General features: G+C 47.1%; 1 protein-coding gene across 8 annotated transcripts in view; it reads left to right on the top strand.

The window, feature by feature from the left end:
• Window positions 1–26,646, top strand: part of SEMA6B (semaphorin 6B) — a 974,413-nt gene that overhangs the window by 342,198 nt on the left and 605,569 nt on the right. Inside the window, exon 1 of one of the 8 annotated variants that reach the window (XM_056572035.1) lies at window positions 16,685–16,794. The exons of the other annotated variants lie outside the window; for them this stretch is intronic. The gene's annotated coding sequence lies outside the window, so the exon portion shown is untranslated. Of the gene's footprint in view, window positions 1–16,684; window positions 16,795–26,646 lie in introns of those variants that run through there. 8 annotated transcript variants of the gene reach the window in all.

The raw sequence follows: 26,646 nt of genomic DNA, 5'->3' as shown, positions 1-26,646 counted from the left end.
CGTCCCACTTTAAACTCTTAAAGACATAGCCCATTTTGACCTTAACCCCTTAAGGACCACGGGCGTACCTGTGCGCCCGTGGGAATTCCGGGGACTCGACCCGGATGCCTGCTGAAATCATTCAGCAGGCAACCCGGTCCTGACACCCAATCAATTCAGATCGGTGATTTGCACCAGTGACCCGGTAACCTGGACAAAATGGTGATTGGTCAGCATCAATCATCCTTGCCCAGCAGGAGTTAGGTGGCACCGGTGCCACCTCACGATCGGCTTGATTAGTCGGCCGGCCAATCACCCGTCCTACTGGGCGGCATCGGTGGGGCATCAGCGGTGGAGGGAGGGGGTGATTGGTGGAGGGGAGTGTGGGAGGCTTACCATAGGCCCAGCGTGAAGGCGGTCCCGAGCAGCGGCGGTCCCTGGCGGAGGGATCTGACAGCAGGAGGTAAGCGCTGTTTGCCTCCTGCTGTTGCCTAGCAACAACTCCCAGCATGCACAGCCATAGGGCACAACTGCAACTCTCAGCAGGCCCTTTGGCTGTCTGGGCATGCTAGGAGTTGTAGTTATGAAAAATTGTGCCTCCAGCTCTTGCATAACTACAACTCCCACCATGCATGGAGAGCCAAAGGCATGTTGGGAGCTGTTGTAGTGTGCCTCCAGCTGTTGCTAAACTACAACTCTCAGCATGCCCTTTGGCTGTCAGTGCATGCCGAGAGTTGTAGTTTTGCAACAGCTGAAGGCACACTGGTTGGGAAACACAGAGTTTGTGACCTAACTCAGTGTTTTGCAATCAGTGTGCCTCCAGCTTTTGCATAACTACAACCCCCATCATGTACAGAAAGCCAAAGGGCATGCTGGAAAATGTAGTTTTGCAACAGCTGGAGGTTTGACCCCCCCCCATGTGCATGTAAAGGGTACATTCGCACAGGCGGGGGTTTACAGCGAGTTTCTCACTGCAAGTTGCGAGATGCAGCTTTTCCGCTGCAGCTCAAACTCCTAGTGAAAAACACTACACTACACTATCACATTATAAAAAGAAAAAACTACTACATATACACATACCCCTACACAGTTACAACCCCCCCCCCCCCCCCCCCAATAAAAATGAAAACGTCTGGTATGGCAGTGTTTCCAAAATGGAGCCTTTAGCTGTTGCAAAACAACTCCCAGTATTGTCGGACAGCCATTGACTGTCCAGGCATGCTGGGGGTTTTGCAACAGCTTGAGGCCTACATTTGGGATTTGGATTAGGGGTGGACATAGGTCCACCCCTAATCCGAATCCCAAATTTATGCCTCAAATGCGCATGGCACTCTTTCACTTCGGAGCCCTGTCGTATTTCAAGGCAACAATTTAGGGTCACATATGGGGTATTTCCGTACTCGGGAGAAATAGCCTAACAAATTTTGGGGGCCTTTTTCTCCTTTCACCCCTTATGAAAAGGTAAAGTTGGGGTCTACTCCAGCATGTTATTGTAAAAAAAAAATGTAATTTTTTACACTAACATGCTGGTGTTGCCCCATACTTTTCATTTTCACAAGAGGTAAAAAAGATGCCCAAAATTTGTAACGCAATTTTTTTGTACGGAAATAACCAATATGTGGATGTAAAATGCTCTGCGGTCGCACAACAAAGCTCAGGAGTGAGAGCGGCATGTACATTTGAGGTGATGTGCACAGGGGTGGCTGATCGTTACAGCGGTTCTGACATAAACAGAAAATAATTTGGAAACTACACCCTTCACAGAACGTAACAAGGGGTATAGTGAGACTTAACACCCCACAGGTGTTTGAAGAATTTTTGTTAAAGTTGGACGTGAAAAGGAAAAATTTTATTTCTTCCACTAAAATGGTATTATCCCAAATTTTTCATTTTCACAAGGGGTAATAGGAAAAAAGCCCCCCATAATTTGTAACACCATTTATTCTTAGTATAGAAATACCCCATGTGTGGATCTAAAGTGCTCTGCTGGCGCACTACAGGGCTCATAAGAGAAGGAGTATCATTGGGCTTTTGGAGAAAGATTTTGGCTGTAATTGAAGGCCATGTGCATTTACAAAGCCCCCATGGTACCAGAATAGTGGACCCCACATGTGACCCCATTTTTGAAACTATACCCCTCAAGGAATGTAACAAGGGGTGGGTTGAGCATTTACACCCCACAGGTGTCTGACAGATTTTTGGAACAGTGGTCCATGAAAATGAAAAAATAAAATTTTTGTTCCATTGTTCCAAAAGTCTGTCAAACGCCAGTGGGGTATAGATGCTCACTGCACCCATTGTTACATTCTGTGAGGGTGGGTAGTTTCCAAAATAGGGGGGGGGGGATACCACTGTTCTGGCACCATGGGGGCTTTGTAAATGCACATGGCCCACAACTTAAATTCCAGACAAATTATCTCTCCAACAGCCCAATGGTGCTCCTTCTTTTCTGAGCATTGTAGTTCGCCCACAGAGAACTTTACATCCCCACATGGGATATTTGCACACTTAGAAGAAAAAAGGTTACAAATTTTGGGGAGCATTTTCTCCTATTACCCCTTGTAAAAATGTAAAATTTTGGGGAAAACTAGCATTTAAGTGAAAAAAATCATTTACACATCCAACTTTAAAGAAAAGTCATCAAACACCATACCCCTTGTTGCGTTCCTTGAGGGGTTTCGTTTCCAAAATAGTATGCCACGTATATATATTTTTTTGCTGTTCTGGCACCCTAGGGGCTTCCTAAATGCAACATGCCCCCCAAAAACTATTTCAGAAAAACTCACTCTCCAAAATCCCATTGTCGCTCCTTCCCTTCTGAGCCCTCTACTGCACCCGCCGAACACTTTACATCCACATATGAGGTATTTCCTTACTAAAGAGAAATTGGGCTACAAATTTTGTGGGGATTTCTCTCCTTTTACCCCTTCAAAAACTGGGTCTACAAGAACATGCAAGTGTAAAAAATGAAGATTTAGAATTTTCTCCTTCACTTTGCTGCTATTCCTGTGAAACACCTAAAGGGTTAACACACTTACTGAATGTCATTTTGAATAAATTGAGGGGTGCAGTTTTTCATAATGGGGTCATTTATGGGGTATTTCTAACATGAAGGCCCTTCAAATCCACTTTGGTGGAAAATTGCTGCTGAACTTTGAAGCCCTTTGATGTCTTCTAAAAGTAAAAACAACTTTATGATGCAAACATAAAGCAGACATAGTGTATATGTGAATCAATATATCATTTATTTGGTATGTCTATTTTCCTTACAAGCAGAGAGCTTCAAATTTAGAAAAGTGCTACATTTTCAAATTTTTCATGAAATATTTAAATTTTTCACCAAGAAATGATGCAAGTATCGGCAAAAATTTACCACTATGTTAAAGTAGAATATGTCACGGAAAAACAGTCTCAGAACCAAATTCATAAAACCATCGAAGAGTTATTAATGCTTAAATTGACAGTGGTCAGATGTGCGAGAAACGCTCTGGTCCTTGAGGTGAAAATGGGCTTGGTCCTTACGGGGTACGCCCTGGCTCCCTGGTACTTAAGGACCCAGGGTTTACCTGTATATCCGTGGGAATTCCGGTCCCCGCCGCTCACCTGGCAGGGACCGGACCAGGATGCCTGCTGAAATCATTCAGCAGGCACCCCGTGCAAACCCCTGGGGGGGATCATTTCAGATCGGCGATCTGTGGCGATTCCGGGTTATATGGGTCTCCGGTGACCCAGAAAATAAGGGTGATCGGGACTGTCCAAGACACCCACAATCCCCCTGAAGGCATAGGGGTGAGACGGCAGGGTTTCAGCCCTTCTATTCCTGCTATTGGTCGGTCAGAAGTGACCGACCAATAGCAGATCGGGGGCGGGGCGGTTAAAGTTCGGTTTCCCCGCTCTGCCCACTCACGGTAGTTCGGGCAGAAAGGGGAAACTGTGCTGTGACCGGCGGTCACTTACCGGCGGCGATCGGCAGAGCGGTCGGCGATGAGGTGCGGCTCCCTGGTGCAGACTACAGAAGCCCATAAGTTGTTGTCTAGCAACATCTGCAGGGCTACAGTTTGGAGACCACTGTACAGTGGTCTCTAAACTGTGGCCCTCTAGATCTTGCAAAACTACAACTCCCAGCATGTCCAGACAGCTGTTTTCTGTTTGGGCATGCTGGGATTTGTAGTTTTGCAATATTTGGAGGGTTACCATTTGGAGATCACTGTGCAGGGGTTTCTAAACCGTGGCCCTCTAAATTGTGCAAAACTACAACTCCCAGCATGCACGAACAGCAAAAGGCTGTCTCGACATGCTGGGAGTTGTAGTTGCCTACCTCCAGCTGCTGCATAACTATATCTCCCAGCATGCCCTTCGGCGATCAGTACATGCTGGGAGTTGTAGTTTTGCAACAGCTGGAGGCACACTGGTTGGAAAACACTGAGTACGGTATCAGAACCTAACTGAAGGTTTTCCAACCAGTGCACCAGCTGTTTCAAAAGTACAACTCCCAGCATGCATGATCTGTCAGTACATTCTGGGAGTTGTAGTTTTGCAACAGCTGGAGATTTGAACCAATGTTTACACTGAGTTTCCTGCTTCAAGTTTGAGCTGCGGCAAATTTTCTGCTGCAGCACAAACTCCTAGCGGGAAACTCATTGTAAACCCCCGCCAGTGCAAATGTACCCTAAAAATACTACACTACACTAATAAATAATAAAGGGAAAAGGCAGTGTTTCCAAAACTGGAGCCCCCAGCTGTTGCAAAACAACAACTCCCAGCATTTTTGGACAGCCACTGACTGTCCAGGCATGCTGGGAGTTTAGCAACAGCTGGAACTCTTTTTTCATTAGAAAAATATAAAAATTTTACAAAACACAAAAACAATGCTTAATCAGCTGAAACATAAACAATGAAAAAGTAACATAAATATACGCTTTTTGTTACAGAATAAAAAGACCTTCCTAACCGGCCAGCCCAGCTTAACTGAACTAACAAATAATGCCTACTACTACTAATTCTACCCTATTATCCTTCCAAACACATACACACACATTCATTACCATCCATAACATAAATATAGTTTTTCTTAACTAATTTTTAACTGAAAAACATCCGGATAGGAAACCTCACGTACCATACACAACACACATTAAACAAAAATAAATATGGCTAACTGCCATAACAAAATAATATATAAAATAAAATAAATTTTGGCTACTGCCATAACCAAAAACAAAAGAATTTTGGCTTACTGTCACAACCAAAAACAAAAGAATTTTGACAAACTGCCATAACCAAAAAATAATTCCAACTTGGAAGAAGTTTGTGCCCCCCCCCCTTTCTCTTTTCTCTTCTTCCTTGCCAGGACTCTAACATAAACTTTAGTAACACACACATGCATGAATACTTTACCATAAAGAAATAATCAAATTATTATTATTATATTTTTTTTAAACGCTATAATATCAGCTAAAAACTGGTCCAGCTGCCTTTACCCTACAATGAGGTATAACACTATACAAAAATGCTTATACATAAAACTATTTATACCAGGGCTGTGGAGTCTGAGTCGGACGAAATTTTGGGTACCTGGAGTCAGAGTCGGCAAACAATGCACCGATGCACAATGCACTCCTACTAAATTTAGATTGGAATAAAAAAAAAAAATAATAAAAAAAAGGAAGTTTAAATGTTCCAATTCACAAACAAAAAGTTATAATTAATGACTTCTCTACTCTACCAATGCATGCAGTGCCTCACGTAACCGCAAAACGAACACGTTAAGTGACTGTGAAGAAGCATGCTTTTCATGTGCTTTACTATATGGCACACAACGCACAATTAGGAGCGGCAATACTTATACTTTCCATAGTGTTGTGTTCTGCTGTTACAGGGAACCCATGGGTAACCTAGCCTCTCACTGATAAGGGATTAAGTAAATATGTTTTTTGCAGGACTAGAGACACTTGTATAAGTGAAGGGAATGGAGGGTCAATAGTTCAAGACTGAAGCTGTAAACCATTGGAAAAACTGCTGCCATTCAGCGAAGGCTATAAAAAGTTTTTAAACTCGATTGTTAGCTTAAAGGGGTACTCCGCCCCTAGACATCTTATCCCCTATCCAAAGAATAGGGGATAAGATGTCAGATCGCCGGGGTCCCGCTGCTGGGGACCCCCGGGATTGCCGCTGCGGCACCGCGCTATCATTACTGCACAGAGAAAGTTCGCTCTGTGCGTAATGACGGGCGATACAGGGGCCGGAGCATAGTTATGTCACGGCTCCACCCCTCATGATGTAACGGCCAGCCCCCTCAATACAAGTCTATGGGAGGGGGTGTGGCCATCGTCAAGTTTGGTTGCCTGCAAGCCCTTTACATTCAAATTACAGAAAACAAAACAAAAAGCTAGAGTGACATGCATAGCCTACCACCAGGAAGAAAAATGGCAATCTTGATAAAACTAAGTTTCAACCTTACCTCTAACCCTATCTCTTCATAAACTGACCCTATACTCCCCCTAACGTCTATATACTGTCCCTAACCAAAATTAAGATACTTTACCTTAAGGGCCTAGTACCTAGGGCACATTAAAGAAAACCCTCTCCATAGGAGAGAAGCCCTACTGGTACCAAGACTGTTATACTCCAAAGACCAAATCTTCATGAGATCACCGGTGATATTCCTACAGACCTTCACCTCGGAGAGGACTTTCTGTTGGGTCGACACTAAACACCGTGCGTTCCACGTGTAGTACCTAACCACTAAGCTGACTAAGAATAAAGTGCCCCGGTCTTGCCCACCCAGGTTCCTAAATGCCCCATAAGCCCACTCCGGATAGGTAAGGCCGGCAAGTTGACTCCAGCCAATAGAAGCACCCACGCGGTTGTAAACCGCTATATTAAAGGGACAATGAAGCAGGAAGTGGTCCATGCTTTCCAGCGTGTCCCCGCACTCTTCTCGGGGACATCCCCGGTCATCAGAGTTCCTGTACTTCAGGTTGTCCCTTACATATAGCTTCCCCTGAAAGCAGCGCCAGGCCAAGTCCCAAAACTTCTGGGGGATCCGTTTCATGTTCAAAAGATAACACCCCACCCTCAGATCCTGACCTGGGCAGTCCCTGAGCGCCAGAGGCTTCTGGAAGTGGGTCAACAGAACCCGTTTGTCAAGGAACTTCCTTGACTGGGTTCTGATCGCCCACACTCCCAGACCCCACCGACGTATCGCCTTCAGAGTCGAGGTAGCGTAAGCCGGAAGATATCCATGGGGCGTACGGAGGTCCTTACTCGCCCTCCTCTCTCCCATTCCTGGAAGAAAGGCCGAAACCTGCAGGAGATTACCCACAGAGGAGCCCTCTCAGACCAGATGTTTGAGATGTTGGCTTTCAAGAAGGTGTTCGTTAAGAACACCACAGGGTTTACCATAGATAAACCCCCTAGTCTCCTCGTGCTATACGTAACCTCCCTCTTGACTAGGTTCAACCTGTTTCCCCATAATAGTTGGAAAAACAGGCTGTAGATCCTAGTATAGTAAGCCTCTGGCAAGATACATACACTGCCCAGATATATAAATAAGGGGAGCAGGTACGATTTGATCAGGTGTACCCTTTCCCTGAGGGTCACAGACCAATTTTTCCACTGGTCCACCTTCTGAGTGGCATCCTGGAGCTTACCGTCCCAGTTTTTGGTGGGATAATCATCCTGGCCGAATGTGATGCCTAACATCTTTGCTAATTCTTGGGGCCCTGGAAGGGTGTCCGGGAGATCAAACGTGGGATCTCCCCCTCCCAGCCAGAGACTTTCACACTTATCCCGGTTGATCTTAGACCCGGATGCCTCTGAGTAGCGGTCTACCTCTGACATCACCACATCGACCTCCTCCCTCAAGGAGACGAAAATAGTGACATCATCAGCGTACGCCACCACCCTTTGGACAGCCTCCGGCTCCGCCAGACTCATCCCGACTCCCGCCAATGGTCCGCGACTCACCCTCCTAAGTAAGGGATCGATCGCGAACACATATAAAAGCGGGCTCATAGGACAACCCTGACGGACTCTGGACCACACCTCAAAAGAGCGGCCAGACCAACTGTTCACCAGCGGGAAACTCTCTGCCACTGCATACAAGATCTTAAGCTAATTAACAAAAATACTCGGTAAGCCATATCTCAGGAGGACGGACCAGAGGTACTCGTGATTCACCCGATCAAATGCTTTGGCCTGATCCAGAGACAGAATGTACCCCTTCCAGAGACCTGCACTACTCAGCTCCACTGCCTCCCTGACATTAAAGACAGCTCTTAAGGTGCTTCGGCTTGGAACAGTGCAGTGCTGGGCCCCCAAAAGGAGCTGGGGTGCAAACTTCACCAACCGATTAAACAGTATCTTGGCCAGAAGCTTCCTGTCCGTATTGAGAAGAGCTATGGGTCTCCAATTCTCAATATGGCTGGGATCTTTACCCTTTGAAAGAAGAATCAGGGCTGACCTCCTCATTGACTTCGGCAGAGTGCATGAGGAGAGACACTCATTGAATACCTCAGTCAAGAGGGGAGCTAAAGACTCCTTAAAGATCCTGTACCACTTGGATGTTAAGCCATCCGGACCTGGAGACTTCTTGGGGGCAAGCCCCTCGATTGCCAGTCTCACTTCCTCTTCCCTGATCTCTTCTGCCAAAACACCAAGAGAGGGGTCTACTCCTGGCTCAGGAATGGTTTCAGCCAGGAAAACCGACATCTTATCTCAATCCAGATCCTTCCTTCCCAAGAGGTGCGAGTAGAAGGATCTGACGACCTCCAAGATCCCTGATCTGGACCGATTCAGAGATCCTGTACTATCAATCAGTCCTGAAATTACTTTACTACTCACTGACATCTTACAGTTTCTGTAAGGGTCGGGCGAGGGGTACTTCCAAAAATCCCTCTCAAAAACCAAAGATGCGTGCCTATCGTACTGACACCTCATCAGCAAGGACTTCACTCTGGAGATATGCTCTCGGCTACCTCCAGTCGAGACGAGAAGCTCGAGTTTCCTCCTCAGACCCTGATACAAGCGATACCTGTTCAGGGACCTGAGGCTCGAGAGCTGGCGGAAGAACCCCGCAATCCGCTCCTTGAATATCTCCCACCACTCTGACTTACTACTACATAGGCCCAGTAAAGGTACCTGACTCCTCAAAGGACTGTCTTATCTCCGCTTCCTCCAGGAGGGACGAATTCAGCTTCCAATAACCTTTACCCATCCGGAGGGTCTCTGAAACATTCAGGGAAAACAAAATCATACAGTGATCAGAGAATTCCACCTCAACCACGGACACTGCGGAAGAGATGGCTTCCTCCTTCAAATAAAACCTGTCTATTCTAGACCTGCAGCTAACTCGATGAAAGGTGAAACCCGCGTGGCCAGAGGGGCTTTGGATGTGGGCGTCCTCTAGGCGAGCTTCCCTAGTGTGGCCCTCAACTATACTGTTGAGGGCCACACTGTCGTAAGCCAGCCGATCATTGGAGCCTCTCCTATCTTGGGACCTCGTGACATCATTGAAATCCCCTCCAAAGATCACTTGCCGACTTGTAAAAAGAAAGGGCTTAAAGAGATCTTTTCGTCCCCACTTTGTTTGTGGGGCATAGATGTTAATAAGCCAGAGCTCTTGTCCCTTCATGAAGACATTTAAGATCAGGCACCTCTCCATTTCTAACTCAATAAACTGTCTGCATTGAACAGGAGCAGTAAAAAGGACCGCCACCCCACTATACGGCTCAGCTGCAAGAGACCAGTGGGAGGGACCGCACCTCCACTCTCTCCTGGCTTTTTCCAGGGAGGCTAGATCTGTCGGCTTCAACGCGGCCGAGAAAATCAAAGGCTGCGAATCTAGCCGTATCAGACTTTATGCTGGCATAATAGATGCCAGCGTCAGTGGGGTGAGTGCCGCCATCATGGGTGATTGAGTTAGATGGCTTTATCCCCTTAATTTTTCTTGCCCTTCTTCTTCACCGCCTCAACCCCTGAAGAAGAATGAGCATTTTTACTTTCTTTGGACCTCTTTTTTTGATTCAGACTGATCCATCTGGTTCCCATCTCCATCTGGCCCTGAGTTAGCCCTGCCCTCCGAGGAAGAAGCCTCAACAGGACAGGACCCAGTTCACCCCCGGAGGCTCCCCTCCCTCAGGCACCCCATCCTCACCACCCCCCTCCAATGAGGGGGAGGAGATGGTATCAAGGACAAGGTATCTGTTTGATAGGTCAATCAGAGGGGGGGCAGGTAAGCTTCCTTTCTGGACCTGGCCTGTAACACTTGAAACAGAAGGCTGAGACCTCCCCGTTACTACTATTTTGCCCTTGTCTTTTTTTGGCCTCTCCCTCCCCTCCTCATCCACACTTTCATAGTGGGAGGAATCAGAAAGATCAGCCTCTTTGCCTTCCTCTCTGTGAAGCCTCGTAATCTCCTCATCCAGCACATCATCCCCCAGGGTCTCAGCAATATTTGGGCTAGCGACAGGAGCAGGGCCAGGAGCTACCCCCGCCACCTGGGAACTCTCCAGCTCCCTACTCCTCCTGCGGTTTTCCTCTCGCCTTAGTTTGGCGGGCCTCTTCTTGCTCTTCATTAACCCTGTTGCTCCTTCACCCCCGCCCATACCCTCCCCAGCCGGGGCCACCCCAAAGCTCTCCCCAGCTGGAGCGGCCACCACACAGGAAAAGGCGCCGGGACAACGGCTGAATGGGTGTCCTAGGACACCACACAGATGACACAGGATCTGCCTACAGGACATGGCCAGATGACCTGCCCCACCACACAAAGCAAAAACCTGCACAGTGCAGGCTGCGCTAAAATGGGTAGGACTACCACACCTGTGGCAGACCTTAGGCTGCCCCTGGTAGAAGACTTGGATTCTCTCACGTCCAAGGAAGGCTGCCGATGGAATGTGGGCAACAGTGCTCCCCAAACGCCTAAGTTTGACGGAAAACGTCCGGGCCCCAGAGCAGATCCCATGCGCATCTAGATTTTTATTGGGCATGTCTGTCACATCCCCATACCGACCCAGCCAGCCAGGTCATGATGTTGCAGCAGAGAGCGACTTGTTATGGGTCAAAGCGGTCACTGTCTTGGTCTGGTTCTGCCGGGATATCGCTTTTACAGTGAAATCCCACCAGCCGGGCTCGTCCTTCACCATCTCGTAATTCGAGCAGAAAAGTTCAAGACCCTCTGGCCGAACAAAGCTGATGTCGAACTCGGATGAACCATAGGGGTGAATCAGGGCAAAGATGTCACTCGCCCTGAACTCCATCTGAAGGAGGAGCTCAACCACTCTCGCCCAAAGTGGGCACGCATCTTTGCCCCTCCAAATCAGACGGGCCACATTCCTACTGTTACTATCCTGCCCAGGTGTCGGGAGGGACCACGCCACCTCCCATTCTGTTCTCGAAAGGCACCCAGACCATGTCTCTCTATCCAGAAAGACAGGTCAACTGAACCCCTCCCTTCTACCTCAATTGACCTATCACCCTAACGCAGAGCCTCCAGGAGGCGCTGCTGCAAGTGACCCCCAGAACCAGATGGAGACGGGGACCCCCCCTGATTCCTCGGCAGCGACGCTGGCATAGCTTCTAGCAGTCACCACCGGGGGGGGGCAGCTGAACCAGCCCCTACTTCCTCAGAACTCCCAGCAAATCCAGCACTCCTCTTTTGCACACCACTAACACCCCTCTCTTGCACACCATTAGCACCCATCTCTTGCACACCGATAACACTCCTCTCTTGTACAACTCTAGTACCCCACTCTTGCACTCTGCTAACCTTCTCATGCATCATACCATTACCCAAAAATTTTTTTTTTATTTGCCGAGGATACTTCACTCTCTGTTACACCCTTTCCTTTCACACAATTATCCTGGCTGGACTTTGCTGGGCTTGCCGGGTTGTTTATGTGCCCCATGGGGGTTTGCACCGTTTGCCCCGCCCCTGATGACAGCACTTTTGATTCCGGCGATGTCACTTCCGGTTCTGCTGATGTCGCTTCCGGCAACACTGATGATGAACCCAGTAGGAACTGCTTCACACTGGGTGGGAGCTGTCCCTCCGGACGCACCCCCACCCCTCCTACAGCAGCTGATGTGCAGGGATTCCCCTCCCTCACAGGGGAAAGCCCCACAATATCAGTGCAACCTTCAGGAGCCTCCTCACCCAACCGTCCGCGCTTTTTTGCCAATCCAAACGCATGGACACTTCCCCCCACCCCTCACAGGGGAATGTCCTGCTACGCCTAGATCACTCGGGTAACCACCCCCCGAGCTGACAGCCACATCACCAAGCTCCGGTGCTCGGACATGCCCCCCCGCCCACCTGGGGCGATCCTGCAGCACTGGAGTCGCCCACCTTAAGCTTTTTCTGCTCCTCCCTACCAGCAGGACAGGCGGGCTCCTTGGCATCTGCAGCCATCTTATATCCGGTTTCCACGATGTACCCCCCATTCTGACCCCGCTTCACAGCACAAGCTGGGTCTGGCAGAATGAGGGGCACAGCAGCCTGAACCACCTTTTCAGATGGCCCAGACTGCTGAAAAGAAGAAAAAACAAGCCTTGTCATCTCTCCTTCATTTTACTTCTTCTCTTCCTCTTGCCCTTCACCTCAGTTTCTGGACCCAAGTCATTTCCAAATGAGAAGGTCTCAAAGTGGGTAGGAGATTCCTGGAGCACAATCGCCTTCAGTAATCCACCACCACTTAACCCATTGCTGCTGCTGTTGTCCGAACTTTCAGGTAGGGCTACCTGAGCCGGATTTATATATGCACTTTGTGAAGTGTCCTCCTCCATTTCACTCTCTTCTGCACCACCATCTTCCTTCTCTTTACCACCTTCCTCAGCACTGTCTTCTCTTTCTCCCCCACCATCCTCCTCTACACCGTCCTCCTCTGCACCGTCCTCCTCAGCACTGCTTTCACTTTTACTGACCACCTCCTCCTCTCCTTCTGGCCTCTGCATGTCTCTAAACCGCTTTCCATTAGAGAGTTTTTTCCTGAAAATGCCAGACCCTTCCACGATCTCCATCCTCCCTCTTTTTTCAGAGTGCGCACTTTAGCTGCATACACTGACCTCAAATTCCTTGAAGCGTTATCAGCCTGGTAACAGGCAAATTTTAAATCCTTCCTTAGGCCACGAAGAGTTCTGCCAAAACGCTCATACTCTGCCATTGTAGCTTGTAGTCTGGACCCGAAAGTGGCCAAAGACTCACTAGGACCCCATACCCCCCCATTGCTGGGGCTCAGAGGTACCAAGGGAAATCCCTAATGGTGAAGCCTTCCTGTGCTTTTTCTCACCTCCATGCAGGCCTTTTCTTGCAGCCTTGTTTGTAGCCTTGCTTGCAGACATGCTTTCAGCCTCGCGGCTTCCAGACGTGGACGGTGGAGTGGGCTCCGCATTGCTGCGGACCCTGGTGAACAAAAAGTGTTTACAAAAATAAAAGAATTTCCCCTGTAGTGTTCAGCATATGTACTGGAAGGATTAAGATTTTTTAATAGAAGTAATTTACAAATCTGTTTAGCTTTCAGGCACCAGTTGATTAAAAAAAAAAAAAAAAAAAGTTTTCCAGCGGATAACCCTTTTAATAACACCCTCTAATATTGAGACCCAGCAGCCATAACATGAAAATCCCCGCTTAATATGTTGATCAGCCATAATATTAATACCACCCTTTAACCCCTTAACGACGCAGTACGTAAATGTATGTCCTGGTGCGGTGGTACCTAACGCACCAGGATGTACATTTACGTCCTATACATTATCATGAGCATCGGAGCGATGCTCGGGTCATGCGTGGCAGGTCCCGGCTGCTGATAGCAGCCAGGGACCCGCCGGTAATAGCCGACATCTGCGATCGTGCGGATGCCCGCCATTAACCCCTCAGATGCCGTGAACAATACAGATCATGGCATCTGCAGCGCTGCGATCACCAAAATGGATGATCAGATTTCCCACAGCGCTGCTGCGAAGATCTGATAATCCAGAATGGCAGACAGAGGTCCCCTAACCTGCCTTCACTCCATGGGTCTTCTGATTTGGTCTGAGATCGAGCAGAACAGAGCAGAAGATGACGGATAACACTTGTCTTGGGAGCTGTCCAGAGTAGAAGCAAATTCCATAGCAAACCTATTCTGCTCTGTGCAGTTCCTGAGACAAGCAGAGATGTCAGCAGAGAGCACTGTTTTCAGACAGATAAGAACAACTCAACTTCAGTAGCTGATAATTAATGGAAGAATTAAGATTTTTTAATAGAAGTTATTTACAAATCTGTTTAACTTTCTGGAGCCAGTTGATCTTAAATTTTTTTTCTTCCTGGAATACCCCTTTAAGGCCAAAATGGGCCACCTTAAGGATGGCGGGCATATTCAAATGCCCCCGTTTTAAAGTCCTTAAGGACTGAGGGCGTATGGATACGCCCGTGGGAATTTCGGTCCCAGCCACTAGCCGGTCGGGGACCGGACCGGGATGCCTGCTGAAATCCCGTGCACATGCCTGGGGGGTCCTGAGACTCCCTCATGTCGGTGATCGCCGCAAATGGCCAATCAATTCAGATCGGCCATTTGGGGCAATTCCGTCTGATCGGGTCTCTGATGACCCGATCGCCCGGACAATAGGGATGATCGGAGCTGTCAGTGACAGCCCCGATCATCCTAAGGGATAGGAGCGAGGTGGCAGTGATGCCACCCCCTCCTATCCCCTGCCATTAGTCAGTAATGACTACTGACCAATGGCAGTTGAAGGCGGGGGTGTTACCACAGAAACCCCCTGCTCTGCCCGCCCCTGGATGTCGGGCAGAGTGGGGAGGAGAAAATGGCGGCCAGTACCTGGGGACTTGAGGCGGAGATCGGCGATCATCGGTGGGATCAGCGGAGATCAGCGGCGGAGGTAGGGAGGCGACGCAATGAAGGTAGCAGTAAAGCGATCTTTACTGCTGCCTTTTAGGGGTTGCCAAACTTCAACTCCCAGCATGCCCAGACAGCCAAAGGCTGTCTGGGCATGCTGGGAGTTGTAGTTTTGCAACATCTGTAGGAGACTGGAGACTAGACAGTTTGGAGACTAGACTTCCAGATGTTGCAAGACTGCAACTCTCAGCATGCTGAGACTGTCCAGGCATGCTGGGAGTTGTAGTACTGCAACATCTGAGGGGACAGATGTTACAGAACTACAACTCCCAGCATGCCTTGGCAGTCTGGGCATGCTTGGAGTTGTAGTTTTGCAACATCTGGAGCGCTACCGTTTGGGCACCACTGTATAGTGGTCTCCAAACTGTGCTCTTCCAGATATTGCAAAACTACAACTCCCAGCATGCCCGTCGGAAGTCTGGGCATGCTGGGAGCTGTAGTTTTGAACAACTGGAGGCACACTGGTTGGGAAACACTGAGTTAGGAAACAGACAATGTTTCCCAACCTTACTCAGTGTTTTGCAAACAGTGTGCCTCCAGCTGTTGCTTAACCACAACCCTCAGCATGCATGGACAGCCAAAGGGCATGCTGGGAGCTGTAGCTTTTCAACAGCTGGAGGTTTGCCCCCCCCCCCCTCGGGCTACATTCACACGGGCGGGGGTTTACAGTTAGTCTCTCGCTGCAAGTTAGAGATGCAGAAAATTTTCCACTGCAGCTCAAACTCCCAGCGGGAAACTAGCTGTAATCCCCCGACAGTCTGAATGTACCCTAAAAACACTACACTACACAAAATAAAGGGTAAAACACTACATAAACACATGCCCCTACACAGTTACCCCCCCCCCCCCCCCCCTATAAAAACCTCAGGTACGGCATGGCTTCTAAAACGCAGCCTTGCAAAACAACAACTTCCAGTATTGCCGGACAGCCATTGACTGTCCAGGCATGCTGGGAGTTTTACAACAGCTGGAGGCGCCCTGTTTGGGAAACACTGCCGTAGGGTAATTTTGAAACATAAAGAGAGAGGAAAAAAGAAAGAGGGAAATTGCGCCCCTAGTGAAGAACGTTTAAAAACTGAGTTTACACGTATTCAAGGTTAAACTCACCGGAAGGCGTTGCGCTCAGGGCACAACACCTAAAAAGCATGGTATGGTAACAATTCCCAGGTCCGCAGCCTCAGTCCTCTGGTAGCAGGCACGCTGTCCCAGTGTAACGTAATAGCAGGTATTGGAACTGGAACTCTGGATATTAAGAAAATCAGGAACACATCCGCATTCCTTTCAGAGGCTTTATTGTGAATACATAAGCTACGCGTTTCTGGTCCGAACCGGACCCTGACCTTGCCTGACGAAGGGACGCGTAGCTTATGTATTCACAATAAAGCCTCTGAAAGGAATGCGGATGTGTTCTTGATTTTCTTAATATCCAGAGTTCCAACGCCAAAATTCGTCCACATTTTCTTCCAATACCTGCTAGTAGGGTAATTTTGGTATCTGAGGCAAGTCTAACTCTTGCATCCAGGTCCATCCCTATGCAAATATCTAATTTAGGCCTCAAATGTGCATGGCACTCTCTCACTTCGGAGCCCTGTCGTATTTCAAGGCAACAGTATAGGGCCACATATGGGGTATTTCCGTACTCTGGAAAAATTGCCCAACAAATATTGGGGGGCTTTTTCTCCTTTTACCCCTTATGAAAAGGTAAAGTTGGGGTCTACACCACCCTGTTAGTGTAAAAAATAATTACATGCTGATGTTGGCCCATACTTTTAATTTTCACAGAAAGGAAAAAAGACCCCCAAAATTTGTAACGCAATTTCTCCTGAGTACGGAAATACCCCAGATGTGGACGTAAAATGCTAAGCGGACGCACAAAAAGGCTCAAGAGTGAGAGCACACTATGTACAGAGCACACTATGTGTGGGTAAGTAACTGGGTCAGTGATAGGAAACAGAGGGTGGTTATTAATGGTACTTATTCTGATTGGGTGACTGTTACTAGTGGGGTACCACAGGGGTCCGTCTTGGGTCCTGTTCTGTTTAATATATTTATTAATGACCTTGTAGAGGGGTTGAATAGTAAAGTAACAATCTTTGCCGATGATACTAAACTCTGTAAAGTGGTAAACACTATAGAGGACAGTGCACTGTTACAAATGGATCTGGATAGGTTGGAGGTTTGGGCTGGGAAGTGGCAAATGAGGTTCAACACTGATAAATGTAAGGTAATGCACATGGGGAGGAAAAAATCCGTGCAGCGGTTATGTATTAAATGGGAGAAAACTTGGGACGACTGACATGGAAAAAGATTTAGGAGTCTTAGTTAACAGTAAATTTAGCTGTAGTGACCAGTGTCGGGCAGCTGCTGCCAAGGCTAATAAAATCATGGGGTGCATCAATAGGGGCATAGATGCCCACAACAAGGAAATAATTCTACCGCTGTACAAATCACTAGTCAGACCACACATGGAATACTGTGTACAGTACTGGGCACCAGTGTACAAAAAAGATGTAGTGGAGCTGGAGGGGGTTCAAAAACGGGCAACCAGTGTAATACGGGGAATTGGAGGACTACAGTACCCAGAAAGATTATCAGAATTAGGGTTATTTAGTTTAGAAAAAAGAAGGCTTAGGGGAGACCTAATAACTATGTATAAATATATCAGGGGACAGTACTCCCATGATCTATTTATACCCAGAACTGTATCTATAACAAGGGAAGAAGGTTTAAAGGAAAGAAGGTTTCTACACCAGCACAGATGGGGATTTCTTTACTGGAAGAGCAGTGAGACTGTGGAATTCTCTGCCTGAGGAGGTGGTCATGGGGAACTCTGTAAAAGAGTTCAAAACGGGTCTGGATGCATTTTTGGAGCGTAATAACATCGCTGGTTATGTATACTAGATTTATAGGGACAGAACGTTGATCCAGGGATTTATTCTGACTGCCATATTTGGAGTCGGGAAGGAATTTTTACCTCTAGTATGAGTTTTTTTTTTTGCCTTCCTCTGGATCAACTCAGTAGGGACTCATTAGGGATATAGGTTGAACTTGATGGACTCTGGTCTCTTTTCAACCTCATGAACTATGTTACTATGTTACATTTGAGGCCTAAATTGGTGATTTGCACAAGGGTGGCTGATTTTACAGCGGTTCTGACATAAACGCAAAAAAAATGAATACCCACATGTGACCCCGTTTTGGAAAGTGCACCCCCCATGGAACGTAAAAAGGGTATAGTGAGCCTGAACACCCCACAGGTGTTAGACGAGTTTTCGTTAAAGTTGGACGTGGAAAAGAAAAATTTTGTTTTCTTCACTAAAATGCTGGAGTTATCCCAAATTTTTCCTTTTCACAAGGGGTAATAGGAAAAAAGCCCCCCAAAATTTGTAACCCCATTTCCTCTGAGTATATAAATACCCCAAATAAAGTGTTCTGGGGGCAAACTACAATGCTCAGAAGAGAAGGAGCGCCATTGGGCTTTTGGAGAGAGAATGTGTCTGGAATTGAAGGCCATGTGTGTTTACAAAGCCCCCATAGTGCCAGAACAGTGGAACCCATTGCCAGAACAGTGTGACCCCATTTTGGAAACTACACCCCTCACGTAATTTAATAAGGTAGCAAAACCTCCAAACTCCACTAGGACTTAAATCGGCGCAGCATGGATGAGGAACAGGATAGATCACTAGGCGATTTATTAGGAACAACGTGTTTCGACACCAGGACAGGCGTCTTTTTCAAGTTCACAACATCTAATGGTCACATAGACATATTTATACAAGCTTAAAACACAACTCAATTAACTTACGGCATGTGAATCCTCCGCACACTTCGGACCGGAAGTTGTCATCAGGGCCACGGCGTGTCAGAGGAAACACAAGATGAACGGATCGGAATGCATCAAAACAGTAAGTAACAATATATACAATAAAAATCATAAAATTATAGATCTACAGTGCATAGAAAGACATAAAAAAAAGCAATGAAACCTAAATGTATCAGTTATGTTACATTTTTGATCGTCTCATTTAAACCATCAGGATGAAGGCATTTCAATTTAAATATCCAATAGGATTCCTTATTGATAAGTTTGCGAAAGCGATCTCTCTGATCTTCAGGTATCTCATCAATAATGGTAAGTTTTAGTAGTTCTGGATTATTATTGTGTTTCAAGGCAAAATGTCGGGAAACACTATGCAGTGGATATCCCTTCCTGATGTTGAAACTATGTGCATTCATGCGGGACTGCACAGTCTGAACAGTGCGGCCCACACACTGTAATTGACAAGGGCACTCTAATAGGTAAACCGCATAGTTTGTATCGCAGTTATAATTGCGTTTAATCAGAAAAATGTTGTTGGTAATATTAGATTTAAAGTTAGAACACTTGTCTTGGAGGATATTGCAAGTGTTCAAGTGTTCTAACTTTAAATCTAATATTACCAACGACATTTTTCAGATTAACCCCTTCATGACCCAGCCCATTTTCACCTTCAGGACCTGGGCATTTTTTGAAAATCTGACCACTGTCACTTTAAACATTAATAACTCTGGAAAGCTTTTACTTATTCTGATTCCGAGATTTTTTTTTCGTGACATATTCTACTTTATGTTATTTGTAAAATTTCACTGATATTTGCATCCTTTCTTGGTAAAAAATCTAAAAATTTCATGAAAATTTTGAAAATTTAGCATTTTTCTTACTTTGAAAGTCTCTGCTTGAAAGGAAAATGGATATTCCAAATAAATTACATATTGATTCACATATACAATATGTCTACTTTGTGTTTGCATAAAAAAATTGACAAGTTTTTACTTTTGGAAGACATCAGAGGGCTTCAAAGTTCTGCAGCAATTTTCCAATTTTTCTCAAGATTTTCAAAATCCTAATTTTTCAGGGCCCAGTTCAGGTTGGAAGTGGATTTTAAGGGTCTTCATATTAGAAATACCCCAAAAATGACCCCATTATAAAAACTGCACCCCCCAAAGTATTCAAAATGACATTCAGTAAGTGTTTTAACCCTTTAGGTGTTTCACAGGAATAGCAGCAAAGTGAAGGAGAAAATTCTAAATCTTCATTTTTTACACTTGCATTTTCTTGTAGACCCAATTTTTGAATTTTTACAAGGGGTAAAAGAAGAGAAATCAGCCTAAAATTTGTAACCCAATTTCTCTCGAGTAAGGAAATACCTCATATGCGTATGTAAAGTGTTCGGCGGGCGCAGTAGAGGGCTCAGAAGGGAAGGAGCGACAATGGGATTTTGGAGAGTGAGTTTTTCTGAAAGGGTTTTTGGGGGGCATGCCCCATTTAGGAAGCCCCTATGGTGCCAGAACAGTGGACCCCCCCACATGTGACCCCATTTTGGAAACTATACCCCTCATGGAATTTAATAAGGGGTGCAGTGAGCATTTACACCCCACTGGCGTTTGACAGATATTTGAAACAGTGGACTGTGCAAATCAAAAATTTTATTTTTTATTTTCACAGACCACTGTTCCAAAAATCTGTCATACACCAGTGGGGTGTAAATGTTCACTGCAACCCTTATTACATTCCGTGAGGGGTGTAGTTTCCAAAATGGGGTCACATATGGATATTTATTGTTTTGCGTTTGTCAGAACTGCTGTAACAATCAGCCACCCCTGTGCAAATCGCCTCAAATGTACATGGTGCACTCTCCCTTCTGGGCCTTGTTGTGCGCCCCCAGAGCACTTTGCGCCCACATATGGGGTATCTCCGTACTCGGGAGAAATTGCATTACAAATTTAGAGGGTCTTTTTTCCCTTTTACCTCTTGTGAAAATGAAAAGTATAGGGTAACACCAGCATGTCAGTGTAAAAAAAATTATTTTTTTACACCAACATGCTGGTGTAGACCCCAACTTCACCTTTTCATAAGGGGTTAAAGAAGAAAAAGCCCCCCAAAATTTGTAAGGCAATTTCTCCCGAGTACACCGATACCCCATATGTGTCCCAAAACTGTTGCCCTGAAATACGACAGGGCTCCAAAGTGAGAGAGCACCATGCGCATTTGAGGCCTGAATTAGGGATTTGCATAGGGGTGGACATAGGGGTATTCTATGCCAATGATTCCCAAACAGGGTGCCTCCAGCTGTTGCAAAACTCCCAGCATGCCTGGACAGTCAATGGCTGTCCGGCAATACTGGGAGTTATTATTTTGCAACAGCTGGAGGCTCCGTTTTGGAAACAGTAGCGTACCAGACGTATTTCATTTTTTTGGGGAGGGGGGGAGGAGGGATATGTGTATATGTAGTGTTTTTTACTTTTTATTTTAGGTTAGTGTCAGTGTAGTGTAGTGTTTTTAGGGTACAGTCACATGGGCAGAGGTTCACAGCAAGTTTGCCGCTGGAAGTTTGAGCTGCAGCGCAAAATTTGCGCCATCTCAAACTTGCAGCACTCACTGTAAACCTCCGCCCATGTGAGTGTACCCTGTACATTCACATTGGGGGCAAACATCCAGCTGTTGCAAACTCCGAGCATGCCCTTTGGCTGTCCGTGCATGCTAGGAGTTGTAGTTTTGCAACAGCTGGAGGAACACTGGTTTGGAAACACTAAGTTAAGTAATAAACTTTCAAGTGTTTTGCAACCAAACTTAGTGTTTCCAAACCAGTGTGCCTCCAGCTGTTGCAAAACTACAACTCCCAGCATGCATGGTCTGTCAGTGCATGCTGGGAGTTATAGTTTTGCAACAATTGCAACAGCTGGAGGCACTGAGGTAGGAAACGGACAATGTTTCCCAACTAGTGTGCCTCCAGTTGTTGCAAAACTACAACTCCCAGCATGCCCAGACTGCCCAGGCATGCTGGAAGTTGTAGTTCGGCAATATCTGAAGGATCAGATGTTGCCGAACTACAACTTCCAGCATGCTTGGGCAGTCTGGGCATGCTGGGAGTTGTAGTTTTGCAACATCTGGAGGTCCACAGTTTGGAGACCACTGTATAATGGTCTCCAATCTGTGCTCTTCCAGATGTTAGAGAACTACAACTCCCAGCATGCCTGAACAGACTGAGCATGCTGAGATTTGTAGTTTTGCAACATCTGGAAGAGCACAGATTGGAGACCATTATACAGTGGTCTCCAAACTGAGGACCTCCAGATGTTGCAAAACTACAACTCCCAGCATGCCCAGAAAGCCAAAGGCTGTCTGGGCATGCTGGGAGTTGCAGTTTTGAAACTCCCAGAGGCAGCAGTGAGATCGCTTTACGGCGATCTCACTGCTGCCAATGAAGATGCAGCACTGCTGCCGGAAACTCACCGCCGGGACGCAGCGCCGCCGGGACCGCATGGAGGACGCCGCTCGCGTCGGGACCGCTCGGGACACCGCTCGGACGGGTAAGTGACGCCGGGGGATGGGTCAGGGACACTTAGCAGAGCGGTGTGTGTCCCGATCCCCGCGCTGCTAAGTATTCTGATAGCGAAACGCTGCTATCAGCTAATCAGTTTTGACTAGCTGATAGCAGCGATCGCTGGGGGGGGTGGAGGATGAAACCCCCGTGGTCGCATGGTAAGATGGTTGGCTATCAGTGATAGCCACCATCTTTCTGGGCGCTGCGGGATGCCGCGAGTAGCGGCAAAAATGTTCATGACGTACCTGTATGTCATGGGTCGGGAACACCTTGCCACCCATGACGTACAGGTATGTCATAGGTCAGGAAGGGGTTAAACGCAATTATAACTGCGATACAAACTATGCGGTTTATCTATTAGAGTGCCCTTGTCAATTAGAGTATGTGGGATGCACCGTTCAGACGGTGCGGTCCCGCATGAATGCACATCGTTTCAACATCAGGAAGGAATATCCACTGCATAGTGTTTCCCGACATTTTGCCTTGAAACACAATAATAATCCGGAACTACTAAAACTTACCATTATTGATGAGATACCTGAAGATCAGAGAGATCGCTTTCGCAAACTTATCAATAAGGAATCCTATTGGATATTTAAATTGAAATGCCTTCATCCTGATGGTTTAAATGAGACGATCGAAAATGTAACATAACTGATACATTTAGGTTTCATTGCTTGTTTTATGTCTTTCTATGCACTGTAGATCTATAATTTTATGATTTTTATTGTATATATTGTTACTTACTGTTTTGATGCATTCCGGTCCGTTCATCTTGTGTTTCCTCTGACACGCCGTGACCCTGATGACAACTTCCGGTCCGACGTGTCCGGAGGATTCACATGCCGTAAGTTAATTGAGTTGTGTTTTAGCTTGTATAAATATGTCTATGTGACCATTAGATGTTGTGAACTTGAAAAAGACGCCTGTCCTGGCGTCGAAACGCCTTGTTCCTAATAAATCGCCTAGTGATCTATCCTGTTCCTCATCCATGCTGCGCCGATTTAAGTCCTTGTGGAGTTTGGAGGTTTTGCTACATTGTTACACCGTTGTGGTGGTGGGACTGGCTGCATTGTGGAATACCTCTTACAGTGTTGTGCCTGACTTTGCACAACCTATTGGGTAAGCGCATCTGATAATATCGGCTCAGCTATATTACCCTTTTAATGCACTATGGGGCGCTTCTTGTCTTTTTATAAGAATTTAATAAGGGGTGCAGTGAGCATTTACACCCCACAGGTGTCTGAAAGATTTTTTGAACAGTAGTCCGTGAAAATGAAAAATGTAATTTTTCATTTGCACAGCTCACTGTTCCAAAGATCTGTCAAACGCCAGTGGGGTGTAAATGCTCACAGCACCCCTTATTACATTCTGTGAGGGGTGTAGTTTCCAAAATGTTGTCACATATGGGAGGTTTCTGCTGTTCTGGCGTCATGGGAGGTTTGAAAATGCACATGGCCCCCGACTTCAATTCCAGCAAAATTCTATCTCCAAAATTCCAATGCGCTCCTTATGTTCTGAGACCTGTAGTGAGCCAGAAGAGCATTTAACATCCACATATGGGGTGTTTTCTTAACTGGGAGAAATTGGGCTTCAAATTGTGGGGTCCATTTTCTCCTATTACACCTAGCGAAATGAAAAATTTGGAGTAACACAATGGAAAATTTGTTTTTGAACACTAAAATGTTAATCACGTCCAACTTCAACGCAAAGTCGTCAAACACCTGTGAGGTGTTAAGGTTCACTATACCCCTTGTTACGTTCCTTGAGGGGTGTCGTTTCCAAAATAGTATGCCATGTGTGGGGATTTTTGCTGTTCTGGCACCCTGGGGATTTTCTAAATGCAACATGGCCTCCAAAAACCATTTACCATTTCAGCAAAATTCTCTTTCAAAAAGCCAAATTTTGCTCCTTTTCTTCTAAGCATTGTAGTGCGCCAGCAGAGCATTTAATGTCCATATATGGGGTGTTTTCTTAATCAGGAGAAATTGGGCTTCAGATTTTGTGGTCCATTTTCTCTTATTATCCCTTGTAAAAAAGTAAAATATGAGGTCACATCATCGTTTTAGTTTTAAAAATCTAATTTTCCATTTTCCCGTCCAAATTCAACGCAAAGTTGTCAAACACCTGTGAGATGTTAAGGTTCACTTTACCCCTTGTTACATTCCTTGAGGGGTGCAGTTTCCAAAAAATGTATGCCCTGTGGGGGGGATTTTTGCTGTTCTGGCACCCTGGGGACTTTCTAAATGCAACATGCCCCCCAAAAACCATTTCAGCAAAATTCAATTTCAAAAAGCCAAATTTTGCTCCTTCTGTTCTGAGACCTGTAGTGCGCCAGCAGAGCACTTAACATTACAGTGTTTTGGTACAATATTTCCCCATTTAGGTCATACTTTTTTTGCACAGGGTCTAAAAATCTGCCCTGCCTTGAGTGTTGTAAAAGATGAGCTTGAGAGGGATCCCTAGATGCCCAAGGTGCAATGTAGAGGAGCAAATCTGAAACACATTCTGGTTTTCTACCAAGTTAGGTTGTTTCACTGGTGCCCCAAAACTGTTACCAAAACACTTTCCACACAGTGACACTATACAGGAAACACCATAATCACACTGACATTTTTAACAAAAAACTGATCTAAGAACATTTTTGCTTATTTTAAAAGCAACGAATTGATTGCTGTTACGCCTAGCGCTCCGGGTCCCCGCTCCTCCCCGGAGCGCTCACGGCGTCTTTCTCCCTGCAGCGCCCCGGTCAGTCCCGCTGACCGGGAGCACTGTACTGTCATGGCCGTCGGGGATGCGATTCGCACAGCGGGACGCGCCCGCTCGCGAATCGCATCCCAGGTCACTTACCCGTCCCGGTCCCCTGCTGTCTTGTGCTGGCGCGCGCGGCTCCGCTCTCTAGGGCGCGCGCGCGCCAGCTCTCTGAGACTTAAAGGGCCAGTGCACCAATGATTGGTGCCTGGCCCAATTAGCTTAATTGGCTTCCATCTGCTCCCTGGCTATATCTGATCTCCTCCCTTGCACTCCCTTGCCGGATCTTGTTGCCTTGTGCCAGTGAAAGCGTTTAGTGTGTCCAAAGCCTGTGTACCTGAACTTCTGCTATCCATCCTGACTACGAACCTTGCCGCCTGCCCCCGACCTTCTGCTACGTCTGACCTTGCCTCTGCCTAGTCCTTCTGTCCCACGTCTTCTCAGCAGTCAGCGAGGTCGAGCCGTTGCTAGTGGATACGACCTGGTTGCTACTGCCGCAGCAAGACCATCCCGCTTTGCGGCGGGCTCTGGTGAAAACCAGTAGCCTCTTAGAACCGGTCCACTAACACGGTCCACGCCAATCCCTCGCTGACACAGCGGATCCACAACCCGTAAGCCGAATCGTGACAGTAGATCCGGCCATGGATCCCGCTGAGGTGCCGCTGCCAAGTCTCGCTGATCTTCCCACGGTGGTCGCTCAGCAATCGCAGCAGATTGCCCAACAAGGACAGCAGCTGTCGCAGTTGACCGCCATGTTACAGCAACTTCTGCCTCTGCTACAGCAGCAACCATCTCCTCCGCCAGCTCCTGCACCTCCTCCGCAGCGAGTGGCCGCTCCTAGCCTCCGCTTGTCCCTGCCGGACAAATTTGATGGGGACTCTAAACTCTGCTGTGGATTTTTGTCTCAGTGTTCCCTGCATATGGAGATGTTGTCGGACTTGTTTCCTACAGAACGGTCTAAGGTGGCGTTTGTAGTAAGCCTTCTTTCAGGAAAGGCCTTGTCTTGGGCCACACCGCTCTGGGACCGCAATGATCCTGCCACAGCCTCAGTCCAGGCCTTCTTCGCTGAAGTCCGGAGTGTCTTCGAGGAGCCAGCCCGAGCTTCTTCTGCCGAGACTGCCCTGTTGAACCTGGTCCAGGGTAATTCTTCAGTGGGCGAGTACGCCATCCAATTTCGTACTCTTGCTTCCGAGTTATCATGGAATAACGAGGCTCTCTGCGCGACCTTTAAAAAAGGCCTATCCAGTCGCATCAAGGATGTGCTGGCCGCACGAGAGATTCCTGCCAACCTGCAAGAACTCATCCATTTGGCTACCCGCATTGACATGCGTTTTTCTGAGCGACACCAAGAGCTCCGCCAGGAAAAAGACTTAGATCTCTGGGCACCTCTCCCACAGTATCTGTTGCAATCTACGCCTGGGCCTCCCGCCGAGGAGGCCATGCAAGTGGATAGGTCTCGCCTGACCCAGGAAGAGAGGAATCGCCGTAAGGAAGAAAATCTCTGTCTTTACTGTGCCAGTACCGAGCATTTCTTGGTGGATTGCCCTATCCGTCCTCCACATCTGGGAAACGCACGCACGCACCCAGCTCACGTGGGTGTGGCGTCTCTTGGTTCCAAGTCTGCTTCTCCACGTCTCACGGTACCCGTGCGGATTTCTCCT

Source organism: Hyla sarda, chromosome 1 (assembly GCF_029499605.1).
Source record: "Hyla sarda isolate aHylSar1 chromosome 1, aHylSar1.hap1, whole genome shotgun sequence".
Taxonomy (NCBI): Eukaryota; Metazoa; Chordata; class Amphibia; order Anura; family Hylidae; genus Hyla; species Hyla sarda.
Note: the sequence above shows the minus strand (reverse complement) of the source record. Positions and strands in the feature narration are given on the sequence as shown.